This window comes from Macaca fascicularis, chromosome 3 (assembly GCF_037993035.2).
Source record: "Macaca fascicularis isolate 582-1 chromosome 3, T2T-MFA8v1.1".
NCBI classification, from domain to species: Eukaryota; Metazoa; Chordata; class Mammalia; order Primates; family Cercopithecidae; genus Macaca; species Macaca fascicularis.
The window spans coordinates 62,793,637-62,806,613 of record NC_088377.1 but is presented as its reverse complement, the minus strand read 5'-3'; positions in this window follow the sequence as shown (position 1 = coordinate 62,806,613).

The following is a 12,977-nucleotide window of genomic DNA, read 5'->3' as shown; positions in this document are numbered from 1 at the left end:
AAGCCCTCAGAGTTCTATGGTGAAAAAGGAAATATCCTCAGAAGGAATCTGGAAAGAAGCTTTCTGAAAAACTGCTTAGTGTTCTGTTAATTCATCTCACAGAGTTACATGTGCATTTCGTGGATCTCTTTGCTAGCCTTATTTCTGTGGAATCTGAGAACAGATATTTCGGCTCCCTTTGAAGAGTATAGGGCCAAAGGAAATATCCTCCGATAACAAAGAGAAAGAAGCTTTCTGAGAAACTTCTTTGTGTTCTGTGAAATCATCTCACAGATTTATAGCTTTCCAATCAAGAAGCCTTATGCTAAGACAATTCTTGTGGAATTGGCAAAGTGATATTTGGAAGCCCATAGATGGCTATGGTGAAAAAGGAAATATCCTCAGATGAAATATGGAAAGAAGCTTTCTGAGAAACTGCTATGTGATGTGTGACTTCCTCTCACCGGGTTACAACTGTACTACGTGGATCTCTTTGCTAGACTTATTTCCGTAAAATCTGAGAACAGATATTTCGGTTCCCTTTGAAGACTATAGGGCCAAAGGAAATATCCTCCGAAACAAAGAGAAAGAAGCTTTCTGAGAAACTTCTTTGTGTTCTGTGAAATCATCTCACAGAGTTACAGCTTTCCCCTCAAGAAGCCTTTCGCTAAGACAGTTCTTGTGGAATTGGCAAAGTGATATTTGGATGCCCGTATGGGGCTATTGTGAAAAAGGAAATATCCTCAGATGAAATCTGGAAAGAAGCTTTCTGAGAAACTGCTTAGTGTTTTGTTAATTCATCTCACAGATTTACATCTGCATTTCCTGGATCTCTTTGCTAGCCTTATTTCTGTGGAATCTGAGAACAGATATTTCGGATCACTTGGAAGACTATAGGGCCAAATGAAATATCCTCCGATAACAAAGAGAAAGAAGCTTTCTGAGAAACTTCTTTGTGTTCTGTGAAATCATCTCACAGAGTTACAGCTTTCCCCTCAAGAAGCCTTTTGCTAAGACAGTTCTTGTGGAATTGGCAAAGTGATATTTGGAAGCCCATAGAGGGCCATGGTGAAAAAGGAAATATCCTCAGATGAAATATGGAAAGAAGCTTTCTGGGAAACTGCTCTGTGATGTGTGACTTCCTCTCACCGGGTTACAACTGTACTACGTGGATCTCTTTGCTAGCCTTATTTCCGTGGAATCTGAGAACAGATATTTCGGATCCCATTGAAGACTATAGGGCCAATGGAAATATCCTCCGAAACAAAGAGAAAGAAGCTTTCTGAGAAACTTCTTTGTGTTCTGTGAAATCATCTCACAGAGTTACAGCTTTCCCCTAAAGAAGCCTTTCGCTAAGACAGTTCTTGTGGAATTGGCAAAGAGATATTTGGATGCCCGTAGGGGGTTATGGTGAAAAAGGAAATATCCTCAGATGAAATCTGGAAAGAAGCTTTCTGAGAAACTGCTTAGAGTTCTGTTAATTCATCTCAGAGAGTTACATCTGCATTTCGTGGATCTCTTTGCTAGCCTTATTTCTGTGGAATCTGAGAACAGATATTTTGGATCCCTCTGTAGACTATAGGGCCAAAGGAAATATCCTCCGATAACAAAGAGAAAGAAGCTTTCTGAGAAACTTCTTTGTGTTCTGTGAAATCATCTCACAGAGTTAGAGCTTTCCCCTCAAGAAGACTTTTGCTAAGACAGTTCTTGTGGAATTGGCAAAGTGATATTTGGAAGCCCATAGAGGGCTGTAGTGAAAAAGGAAATATCCTCAGATGAAATCTGGAAGCAAGCTTTCTGAGAAACTGCTTAGTGTTCTGTTAATTCATCTCACAGAGTTACATGTGCATTTCGTGGATCTCTTTGCTAGCCTTATTTCTGTGGAATCTGAGAACAGATATTTCGGATCCCTTTGAAGACTATAGGGCCAAATGAAATATCCTCCTATAACAAAGAGAAAGAAGCTTTCTGAGAAACTTCTTTGTGTTCTGGGAAATCATCTCACAGAGTTACAGCTTTCCCCACAAGAAGCCTTTTGCTAAGACAGTTCTTGTGGAATTAGCAAAGTGATATTTGGAAGCCCATAGAGGGCTATGGTGAAAAAGGAAATATCCTCAGATGAAATCTGGAAAGAAGCTTTCTGAGAAACTGCTCTGTGATGTGTGACTTCCTCTCACAGAGTTACATCTGTACTTCGTGTATCTCTTTGCTAGCCTTATTTCTGTAGAATTTGAGAACAGATAATTCGGATCCCTTTGAAGACTATAGGGCCAAAGGAAATATCCTCCGATAACAAAGAGAAAGAAGCTTTCTGAGAAACTTCTTTGTGTTCTGTGAAATCATCTCACAGAGTTGCAGCTTTCCCCTCAAGAAGCCTTTCGCTAAGACAGTTCTTCTGGAATTCGCAATGTGATATTTGGATGCCCATAGATGGCTATGGTGAAAAAGGAAATATCCACAGATGAAATCTGGAAAGAAGATTTCTGAGAAACTGCTTAGTGTTCTGTTAATTCATCTCACAGAGTTACAACTGTATTTCGTGGATCTCTTTGCTGGCCTTATTTCTGGGGATACTGAGAACAGATATTTCGGATTCCTTAGAAGACTATAGGGCCAAAGGAAATATCCTCCGAAACAAAGAGAAAGAAGCTTTCTGAGAAACCTCTTTGTGTTCTGTGAAATCATCTCACAGAGCTACAGCTTTCCCCTCAAGAAGCCTTTCGCTAAGACAGTTCTTGTGGAATTGGCAAAGTGATATTTGGATGCCCGTATGGGGCTATGGTGAAAAAGGAACTATCCACAGATGAAATCTGGAAAGAAGCTTTCTGAGAAACTGCTTAGGGTTCTGTTAATTCATCTCACAGAGGTACATCTGTATTTCGTGGATCTCTTTGCTAGCCTTATTTCTGTGGAATCTGAGAACAGATATTTCGGATCCCTTTGAAGAGTATAGGGCCAAAGGAAATATCCTCCGATAACAAAGAGAAAGAAGCTTTCTGAGAAATTTCCTTGTGTTCTGTGAAATCATCTCACAGATTTACAGCTTTCCCCTCAAGAAGCCTTATGCTAAGACAATTCTTGTGGAATTGGCAAAGTGATATTTGGAAGCCCATAGATGGCTATGGTGAAAAAGGAAATATCCTCAGATGAAATATGGAAAGAAGCTTTCTGAAAATCTGCTCTGTGATGTGTGACTTCCTCTCACCGTGTTACAACTGCACTACGTGGATCTCTTTGCTAGACTTATTTCCGTAAAATCTGAGAACAGATATTTCGGTTCCCTTTGAAGACTATAGGGCCAAAGGAAATATCCTCCGAAACAAAGAGAAAGAAGCTTTCTGAGAAACCTCTTTGTGTTCTGTGAAATCATCTCACAGAGTTACAGCTTTCCCCTCAAGAAGCCTTTCGCTAAGACAGTTCTTGTGGAATTGGCAAAGTGATATTTGGATGCCCGTATGGGGCTATTGTGACAAAGGAAATATCCTCAGATGAAATCTGGAAAGAAGCTTTCTGAGAAACTGCTTAGTGTTCTGTTAATTCATCTCACACATTTACATCTGCATTTCCTGGATCTCTTTGCTAGCCTTATTTCTGTGGAATCTGAGAACAGATATTTCGGATCCCTTTGAAGACTATAGGGCCAAAGGAAATATCCTCCGATAACAAGGAGAAAGAAGCTTTCTGAGAAACTTCTTTGTGTTCTGTGAAATCATCTCACAGAGTTACAGCTTTCCCCTCAAGAAGCCTTTTGCTAGGACAGTTCTTGTGGAATTGGCAAAGTGATATTTCGAAGCCCATAGAGGGCTATGGTGAAAAAGGAAATATCCTCAGATGAAATCTGGAAAGAAGCTTTCTGAGAAACTGCTTAGTGTTCTGTTAATTCATCTCACAGAGTGACATCTGTATTTCTTCGATCTCTTTGCTAGCCTTATTTCTGTGGAATCTGAGAACAGATAATTCGGATCCCTTTGAAGACTATAGGGCCAAAGGAAATATCCTCCGATAACAAAGAGAAAGAAGCTTTCTGAGAAACTTCTTTGTGTTCTGTGAAATCATCGCACAGAGTTACAGCTTTCCCCTCAACAAGCCTTTCGCTAAGACAGTTCTTGTGGAATTGGCAAAGTGTTATTTGGAAGCCCATAGAGGGATAGGGTGAAAAAGGGAATATCCTCAGATGAAATCTGGAAAGAAGCTTTCTGAGAAACTGCTTAGTGTTCTGTGAATTCATCTCACAGAGTTACATCTCTATTTCGTGGATCTCTTTGCTAGCCTTATTTCTGTGGAATCTGAGAACAGATATTTCGGATCCCTTTGAAGACTATAGGGCCAAAGGAAATATCCTCCGATAACAAAGAGAAAGAAGCTTTCTGAGAAACTTCTTTGTGTTCTGTGAAATCATCTCACAGAGTTACAGCTTTCCCCTCAAGAAGCCTTTCGCCAAGACAGTTCTTGTGGAATTGGCAAAGTGATATTTGGAAGCCCATAGAGGGCTATGGTGAAAAAGGAAATATCCTCAGAGTAAATCTGGAAAAAAGCTTCCTGAGAAACTGCTTAGTGTTCCGTTAATTCATCTCACAGAGTTACATCTGTATTTCGTGGGTCTCTTTGCTAGCCTTATTTCTGTGGAATCTGAGAACAGATATTTCGGATCCCTTTGAAAACTACGGGGCCAAAGGAAATATCCTCCGATAACAAAGAGAAAGAAGCTTTCTGAGAAACTTCTTTGTGTTCTGTGAAATCACCTCACAGGGTTACAGCATTCCCCTCAACAACACTTTCGCTAAGACAGTTCTTGTGGAATTGGCAAAGTGATATTTGGAAGCCCATAGACGACTATGGTACAACAGGAAATATCCTCAGATGAAATCTGGAAAGAAGCTATCTGAGAAACTGCTGAGTGTTCTGTTAATTCATCTCACAGAGTTACATCTGTATTTCGTGGATCTCTTTGCTAGCCTTATTTCTGTGGAATCTCAGAACAGATATTTCGGATCCCTTTGAAGACTACAGGGCCAAAGGAAATATCCTCCGATAACAAAGAGAAAGAAGCTTTCTTAGAAACTTCTCTGTGTTCTGTGAAATCATATCGCAGAGTTACAGCATTGCCCTCAAGAAAACGTTCGCTAAAACAGTTCTTGTGAAATTGGCAAGGTGATATTTGGAAGCCCATAGACGGCTATGGTACAAAAGGAAATATCCTCAGATGAAATCTGGAAAGAAGCTTTCTGAGAAACTGCTTAGTGTTCTGTTAATTCATCTCACAGAGTTACCTCTGTATTTCGTGGATCTCTTTGCTAGCCTTATTTCTGTGGAATCTGATAACAGATATTTCGGATCCCTTTGAAGGCTATAGGGCCAAAGGAAATATCCTCCGATAACAAAGAGAAAGAAGCCTTCTGAGAAACTTCTTTGTGTTCTGTGAAATCATCTCACAGAGTTACAGCTTTCCCCTCAAGAAGCGTTTCGCTATACAGTTCTTGTGGAATTGGCTAAGTGATATTTGAAAGCCCATAGAGGGCTATGGTGAAAAAGGAAATATCCTCAGATGAAATCTGGAAAGAAGCTTTCTGAGAAACTGCTTAGTGTTCTGTTAATTCATCTCAAAGAGTTCCATCTGTATTTCGTGGATCTCTTTGCTAGCCTTATTTCTGTGGAATCTGAGAACAGATATTTCAAATCCCTTTGAAGACTGTAGGGCCAAAGGAACTATCCTCCGATAACAAAGAGAAAGAAGCTTTCTGAGAAACTTCTTTGTGTTCTGTGAAATCATCTCACACAGTTACAGCTTTCCCCTGAAGAAGCGTTTCGCTATGACAGTTCTTGTGGAATTGGCAAAGTGATTTTTGGAAGCCCATAGAGGGCTAGGGTGAAAAAGGAAATATCCTCAGATGAAATCTGGAAAGAAGCTTTCTGAGAAACTGCTCTGTGATGTGTGACTTCTACTCACAGAGTTATATCTGTATTTCGTGGATGTCTTTGCTAGCCTTATTTCTGTGGAATCTGAGAACGGATATTTCGGATCCCTTTGAAGACTATAGGGCCAAAGAAATATCCTCCGATAACAAAGAGAAAGAAGCTTTCTGAGAAACTTTTTTGTGTTCTGTGAAATCATCTCATAGAGTTACAGCTTTATCCTCAACAAGCCTTTCACCAAGACTGTTCTTGTGGAATTGGCAAAGTGATATTTGGAAGCCCATAGAGGGCTATGGTGAAAAAGGAAATATCCTCAGATGAAATCTGGAAAGAAGCTTTCTGAGAAACTGCTTAGTGTTCTGTTAATTCATCTCACAGAGTTCCATCTGTATTTCGTGGATCTCTTTGCTAGCCTTATTTCTGTGGAATCTGAGAACAGATATTTCAAATCCCTTTGAAGACTATAGGGCCAAAGGAAATATCCTCCGATAACAAAGAGAAAGAAGCTTTCTGAGAAACTTCTTTGTTTTCTGTGAAATCATCTCACAGAGTTACAGCATTCCCTTCAAGAAACCTTTCGCTATGACAGTTCTTGTGTAATTGGCAAATTGATATTTGGAAGCCCATAGACGGCTATGGTACAAAAGGAAATATCCTCAGATGAAATCTGGAAAGTAGCTTTCTGAGAAACTGCTTAGTGTTTTGTTAATTCATCTCACAGAGTTATCTCTGTATTTCTTGGATCTCTTTGCTAGCCTTATTTCTGTGGAATCTGATAACAGATATTTCGGATCCCTTTGAAGGCTGTAGGGCCAAAGGAAATATCCTCCGATAACAAAGAGAAAGAAGCTTTCTGAGAAACTTCTTTGTGTTCTGTGAAATCATCTCACACAGTTACAGCTTTCCCCTCAAGAAGCGTTTCGCTAAGACAGTTCTTGTGGAATTGGCAAAGTGATTTTTGGAAGCCCATAGAGGGCTAGGGTGAAAAAGGAAATATCCTCAGAGTAAATCTGGAAAAAAGCTTCCTGAGAAACTGCTTAGTGTTCCGTTAATTCATCTCACAGAGTTACATCTGTATTTCGTGGATCTCTTTGCTAGCCTTATTTCTGTGGAATCTGAGAACAGATATTTCGGATCCCTTTGAAAACTTCGGGGCCAAAGGAAATATCCTCCGATAACAAAGAGAAAGAAGCTTTCTGAGAAACTTCTTTGTGTTCTGTGAAATCACCTCACAGAGTTACAGCATTCCCCTCAACAACACTTTCGCTAAGACAGTTCTTGTGGAATTGGCAAAGTGATATTTGGAAGCCCATAGAGGGCTATGGTGAAAAAGGAAATATCCTCAGATGAAATCTGGAAAGAAGCTTTCTGAGAAACTGCTTAGTGTTCTGTTAATTCATCTCACAGAGTGACATCAGTATTTCGTGGATCTCTTTGCTAGCCTTATTTCTGTGGAATCTGAGAACAGATATTTCGGATCCCTTTGAAGACTACAGGGCCAAAGGAAATATCCTCCGATAACAAAGAGAAAGAAGCTTTCTGAGAAACTTCTTTGTGTTCTGTGAAATCATCTCACAGAGTTATAGCATTCCCCTCAAGAAACCTTTCGCTAAGACAGTTCTTGCGGAATTATCAAAGTGATATTTGGAAGCCCATAGACGGCTATGTAACAAAAGGAAATATCCTCAGATGAAATCTGGAAAGAAGCTTTCTGAGAAACTGCTTAGTGTTCTGTTAATTCATCTCACAGAGTGACATCTGTATTTCTTCGATCTCTTTGCTAGCCTTATTTCTGTGGAATCTGAGAACAGATATTTCGGATCCCTTTGAAGACTATAGGGCCAAAGGAAATATCCTCCGATAACAAAGAGAAAGAAGCTTTCTGAGAAACTTCTTTGTGTTCTGTGAAATCATCGCACAGAGTTACAGCTTTCCCCTCAACAAGCCTTTCGCTAAGACAGTTCTTGTGGAATTGGCAAAGTGATATTTGGAAGCCCATAGAGGGATAGGGTGAAAAAGGGAATATCCTCAGATGAAATCTGGAAAGAAGCTTTCTGAGAAACTGCTTAGTGTTCTGTGAATTCCTCTCACAGAGTTACATCTGTATTTCGTGGATCTCTTTGCTAGCCTTATTTCTGTGGAATCTGAGAACAGATATTTCGGATCCCTTTGAAGACTACAGGGCCAAAGGAAATATCCTCCGATAACAAAGAGAAAGAAGCTTTCTGAGAAACTTCTCTGTGTTCTGTGAAATCATCTCGCAGAGTTACAGCATTCCCCGCAAGAAAACTTTCGCTAAGACAGTTCTTGTGAAATTGGCAAGGTGATATTTGGAAGCCCATAGACGGCTATGGTACAAAAGGAAATATCCTCAGATGAAATCTGGAAAGAAGCTTTCTGAGAAACTGCTTAGTGTTCTGTTAATTCATCTCACAGAGTTACCTCTGTATTTCGTGGATCACTTTGCTAGCCTTATTTCTGTGGAATCTGATAACAGATATTTCGGATCCCTTTGAAGGCTATAGGGCCAAAGGAAATATCCTCCGATAACAAAGAGAAAGAAGCTTTCTGAGAAACTTCTTTGTGTTCTGTGAAATCATCTCACAGAGTTACAGCTTTCCCCTCAAGAAGCGTTTCGCTATACAGTTCTTGTGGAATTGGCTAAGTGATATTTGAAAGCCCATAGAGGGCTATGGTGAAAAAGGAAATATCCTCAGATGAAATCTGGAAAGAAGCTTTCTGAGAAACTGCTTAGTGTTCTGTTAATTCATCTCAAAGAGTTCCATCTGTATTTCGTGGATCTCTTTGCTAGCCTTATTTCTGTGGAATCTGAGAATAGATATTTCAAATCCCTTTGAAGACTATAGGGCCAAAGGAACTATCCTCCGATAACAAAGAGAAAGAAGCTTTATGAGAAACTTCTTTATGTTCTGTGAAATCATCTCACAGAGTTACAGCTTTCCTCTCAAGAAGCCTTTCGCTAAGACAGTTCTTGCGGAATTGTCAAAGTAATATTTGGAATCCCATAGAGGGCTAGGGTGAAAAAGGAAATATCCTCAGATGAAATCTGGAAAGAAGCTTTCTGAGAAACTGCTTAGTGTTCTGTTAATTCATCTCACAGAGTTACATCTGTATTTCGTGGATCTCTTTGCCAGCCTTATCTCTATGGAATGTGAGAACAGATATTTCGGATCCCTTTGAAGACTATAGGGCCAAAGGAAATATCCACCGATAACAAAGAGAAAGAAGCTTTCTGAGAAACTTCTTTGTGTTCTTTGAAATCATCTCACAGAGTTACAGCATTCCCCTCAAGAAACCTTTCGCTAAGACAGTTCTTGTGGAATTGGCAAAGTGATATTTGGAAGCCCATAGACGGCTATGGTACAAAAGGAAATATCCTCAGATGAAATCTGGAAAGAAGCTTTCTGAGAAACTGCTTAGTGTTCTGTTAATTCATCTCACAGAGTTACATCTGTATTTCGTGGATCTCTTTGCTAGCCTTATTTCTGTGTTATCTGAGAACCGATATTCCGATCCCTTTGAAGGCTATAGGGTCAAAGGAACTATCCTCCGATAACAAAGAGAAAGAAGCTTTCTGAGAAACTTCTTTGTGTTTTGTGAAATCATCTCACAGAGTTACAGCTTTCCCCTCAAGAAGCGTTTCGCTAAGACAGTTCTTGTGGAATTGGCAAAGTGATATTTGGAAGCCCATAGAGGGCTATGGTGAAAAAGGAAATATCCTCAGATGAAATCTGGAAAGAAGCTTTCTGAGAAACTGCTCTGTGATGTGTGACTTCTACTCACAGAGTTATATCCGTATTTCGTGGATCTCTTTGCTAGCCTTATTTCTGTGGAATCTGAGAACGGATATTTCGGATCCCTTTGAAGACTATAGGGCCAAAGGAAATATCCTCCGATAACAAAGAGAAAGAAGCTTTCTGAGAAACTTCTTTGTGTTCTGAGAAACCATCTCACAAAGTTACAGCTTTCCCCTCAAAAAGCCTTTCGCCAAGACAGTTCTTCTGTAATTGGCAAAGTGATATTTGGAAGCCGATAGAGGGCTATGGTGAAAAAGGAAATGTCCTCAGATGAAATCTGGAAAGAAGCTTTATGAGAAACTGCTTAGTGTTATATTAATTCATCTCACAGAGTTACATCTGTATTTCGTGGATCTCTTTGCTAGCCTTATCTCTGTGGAATCTGAGAACATATATTTCGGATCCCTTTGAAGACTATAGGGCCAAAGGAACTATCCTCCGATAACAAAGAGAAAGAAGCTTTATGAGAAACTTCTTTGTGTTCTGTGAAATCATCTCACAGAGTTACAGCATTCCCCTCAAGAAACCTTTCGCTAAGACAGTTCTTGTGGAATTGGCAAAGTGATATTTGGAAGCCCATAGAGGGCTATGGTGAAAAAGGAAATGTCCTCAGATGAAATCTGGAAAGAAGCTTTCTGAGAAACTGCTTAGTGTTCTGTTAATTCATCTCACAGAGTTACATCTGTATTTCGTGGATCTCTTTGCTAGCCTTATCTCTGTGGAATCTGAGAACAGATATTTCGGATCCCTTTGAAGTCTATAGGGCCAAAGGAAATATGCTCCGATAACAAAGAGAAAGAAGGTTTCTGAGAAACTTCTTTGTGTTCTGTGAAATCATCTCACAGAGTTACAGCTTTCCCCTCAAGAAGCGTTTCGCTACGACAGTTCTTGTGGAATTGGCATGTGATATTTGGAAGCCCTTAGATGGCTATGGAACAAAAGGAAATATCCTCAGATGAAATCTGGAAAGAATCTTTCTGAGAAACTGCTTAGTGTTCTGTTAATTCATCTCACAGAGTTACATCTGTGTTTCGTGGATCTCTTTGCTAGCCTTATTTCTGTGGAATCTGAGAACGGATATTTCGGATCCCTTTGAAGGCTATAGGGCCAAAGGAAATATCCTCCGATAACAAAGAGAAAGAAGCTTTCTGAGAAACTTCGCTGTGTTCTGAGAAATCATCTCACAGAGTTACAGCTTTCCCCTCAACAAGCCTTTCTCCAAGACAGTTTTTGTGGAATTGGCAAAGTGATATTTTGAAGCCCATAGAGGGCTATGGTGAAAAAGGAAATATCCTCAGATGAAATCTGGAAAGAAGCTTTCTGAGAAACTGCTTAGTGTTCTGTTAATTCATCTCACAGAGTTACATCTGTATTTCGTGGATCTCTTTGCTAGACTTATTTCTGTGGAATCTGAGAACAGATATTTCGGATCCCTTTGAAGACTATAGGGCCAAAGGAAATATCCACCGATAACAAAGGGAAAGAAGCTTTCTGAGAAACTTCTTTGTGTTCTGTGAAATCATCTCACAGAGTTACAGCTTTCCCTTCAAGAAGCGTTTCGCTAAGACAGTTCTTGTGGAATTGGCTAAGTGATATTTGGAAGCCCATAGAAAGCTATTGTGTAAAAGGAAATATCCTCAGATGAAATCTGGAAAGAAGCTTTCTGAGAAACTGCTTAGTGTTCTGTTAATTCATCTCACAGAGTTGCATCTGTATATCGTGGATCTCTTTGCTAGCCTTATTTCTGTGGAATCTGAGAACAGATATTTCGGATCCCTTTGAAGACTATAGGGCCAAAGGAAATATCCTTCGATAACAAAGAGAAAGAAGCTTTCTGAGAAACTTCTTTGTGTTCTGTGAAATCATCTCACAGAGTTACAGCTTTCCCCTCAAGAAAGCTTACGCTAAGACAGTTCTTGTGGAATTGGCAAAGTGATATTTGGAAGCCCATAGACGGCTGTGGTACAAAAGGAAATATCCTCAGATGAAATCTGGAAGGAAGCTTTCTGAGAAACTGCTTAGTGTTCTGTTAATTCATCTCACAGAGTTACCTCTGTATTTCGTGGATCTCTTTGCTAGCCTTATTTCTGTGGAATCTGAGAACAGATATTTCGGATCCCTTTGAAGGCTATAGGGCCAAAGGAAATATCCTCCGATAACAAAGAGAAAGAGGCTTTCTGAGAAACTTCTTTGTGTTCTGTGAAATCATCTCACAGAGTTACAGCTTTCCCCTCAAGAAGCTTTTCGCTAAGACAGTTCTTGTGGAATTGGCAAAGTGATATTTGGAACCCCTAGAGGGCTAGGGTGAAAAAGGAAATATACTCAGATTAAATCTGGAAAGAAGCTTTCTGAGAAACTGCACTGCGATGTGTGACTTCTACTCGCAGAGTTATATCTGTTATTCGTGGATCTCTTTGCTAGCCTTATTTCTGTGGAATCTGAGAACAGATATTCTGATCCCTTTGAAGACTACAGAGACAAAGGAAATATCCTCCGATAACAAAGAGAAAGAAGCTTTCTGAGAAACTTCTTTGTTTTCTGTGAAATCATCTCACAGAGTTACAGCATTCCCTTCAAGAAACCTTTCGCTAAGACAGTTCTTGTGTAATTGGCAAAGTGATATTTGGAAGCCCATAGACGGCTATGGTACAAAAGGAAATATCCTCAGATGAAATCTGGAAAGTAGCTTTCTGAGAAACTGCTTAGTGTTTTGTTAATTCATCTCACAGAGTTATCTCTGTATTTCTTGGATCTCTTTGCTAGCCTTATTTCTGTGGAATCTGATAACAGATATTTCGGATCCCTTTGAAGGCTATAGGGCCAAAGGAAATATCCTACGATAACAAAGAGAAAGAAACTTTCTGAGAAACTTCTTTGTGTTCTGTGAAATCATCTCACAGAGTTACAGCTTTCCCCTCAAGAAGCGTTTCGCTAACACAGTTCTTGTGGAATTGGCAAAGTGATTTTTGGAAGCCCATCGACGGCTATGGTACAAAAGGAAATATCCTCAGATGATATCTGGAAAGAAGCTTTCTGAGAAACTGCTCTGTGATGTGTGACTTCTACTCACAGAGTTATATCTGTATTTCGTGGATGTCTTTGCTAGCCTTATTTCTGTGGAATCTGAGAACGGATATTTCGGATCCCTTTGAAGACTATAGGACCAAAGAAATATCCTCCGATAACAAAGAGAAAGAAGCTTTCTGAGAAACTTTTTTGTGTTCTGTGAAATCATCTCATAGAGTTACAGCTTTATCCTCAACAAGC